This window comes from Otolemur garnettii, unplaced genomic scaffold (genome assembly GCF_000181295.1).
Source record: "Otolemur garnettii isolate 467f Iridium unplaced genomic scaffold, OtoGar3 scaffold00147, whole genome shotgun sequence".
NCBI lineage: Eukaryota > Metazoa > Chordata > Mammalia > Primates > Galagidae > Otolemur > Otolemur garnettii.
In genome coordinates, this window is record NW_003852542.1 from 2,478,933 (window position 1) to 2,480,854 (window position 1,922).

Genomic DNA, 1,922 nt, shown 5'->3' on the forward strand with positions numbered 1-1,922 from the left:
GCCACCTTAGGTGTATGTGGCTGGCGCCTTAGCTGCTTGAGCCACAGGCGCCGAGCCTCAACATCCTTCTAGACCAGAGTTCTCAGCCTCTTTCCCTGCCTCAGGTCACATGGAAGATGGCACGGGCACACGCCTTGGGTTACCTGTGAGCCAAATCCTGCCTTATCATTCACTCCTCTTTCTCCCACTCTGTGTTATCTCTGAATCTCAAATTATTATTGCACTTCGCATGGTGTACCTCTGATTTAGGTGCCAGACTCCCCTGGGGGCAAGGCCTGGGTTTTCTGGTATTTTGATTTTGTTTGTTTGTTTGTTTGTTTGTTTTAATCTCAGTGGCCCCAGCACTCAGCTCAGCATCTAGCACGCAGTCCACAGGAAGTATGTGTCTGTGAACCCTTCTTGCTGGCCAAGATCAGACCTGTTTGAGGAAGATGGAAAAAGTACTCTGTGGGTAGGATTATGAAATGACAGGGATGACGTGAGGGGCTTTCGAAACCCTGGGAAGGTGCATACCCACGTGAATGACAGCCCCTTGCTATTCTTGGCCACCAGAGGTTCAGGTTTTGATTGAGGACAGCTGCCTGCAGCCCGCAGTCAGCTGGGGACAGAGCAGCCCCGCCAGTGCAGGCCTCTGCTGCCCTCTCGTGGTCCCTGGGCCCCAGCTATCAAATGGGGGTGCTAATATGGATCCTACCCCTTATGGGTTTTGTGCGGATTATAGGACACAATGTGTCAAAGTCGTTTAGCACATAGTAAAGACCTGGCAAGTATAAAGACCCAAAACTACCACTATTGCTATTGTTATAAGAAAGGGAACCTTGGTGACCCTCTATTTCCCCACTCATCCTCTCTCTGCCACTAGGATCCCTCCATCTGAACACGACTAGAGAGTGGGATATTGAGTGGGGTCTCTCGTCCATCATTCTATGCCCAGGATCTGGGGGTGCAGAGTATCTGTGCATGCAGAGTATCTGTGCCAACTGACTGAGTCAAAGTATTATAGCTGACTTTGACTTTTGTCTTTATTCTTTTCTGTATATTCCAAAATTTCTACAACAAACACATTTGCTTGGGTGGCACCTGTGGCTCAAAGGAGTAGGGTGCTGGCCCCATATACCGGAGGTGGTGGGTTCAAACCCAGCACCAGCCAAAAACAAAAAAACACATTTGCTTTTATAATCACAATACGTTTGAAATTTTTTAATGAGACAAAGTGTAAGGAAAAGGAAAATATGGGGAAATGGGAGGGGAAAGTGGTAAAGAACATTTATCCTCCCCGGAATTGACAGCATTCTCCCTCCAGGTGTGGTGGCAATGAGCCACAGGAGCCGCCTTTCTCTGAGACCCTCTCTCTAACCGACCCCTCCACCTGACACCACCTTCTGCTGCTGGCAAAGAACCTGCACCCAAAGAAATAATTATGAGACTTCTGGTGTCCTAGAAGCCATGGTCCCAAGCCTGGCCCAAAGAAACCAAATGAAACTGCCACTATCTGCCACCATCCCCCACCAACCCACGTCTGCCTACTTGTAATGCTCAAGTCACATTTGACTTCTGTAATTACAAGATACAATATATAAGAGAACAAATATGATTGATATATATGATTACAATTTTCACACAGTTTTTTTCCTTTCTTAAAATGTGCATAGATTTTTTTTGGCACCCTCCTGTGTAAGTGTAAAATAATCCATTTCATTAGTTTCAGACTTTCCATTATTAGCTTGTTTCCAATCTTTCTGCAATTCAAAATAACACTATTACAAAGCTTTTTGTTTTTTTGAGACAGAGCCTCAAGCTATCCCCCTGGGTAGAATGCCGTGGCATCACGGCTCACAGCAACCTCTAACTCCTGGGCTCAAGCGAGTCTCCTGCCTCCACCTCCCAAGTAGCTGGGACTACAGGCACCTGCCACAATGCCC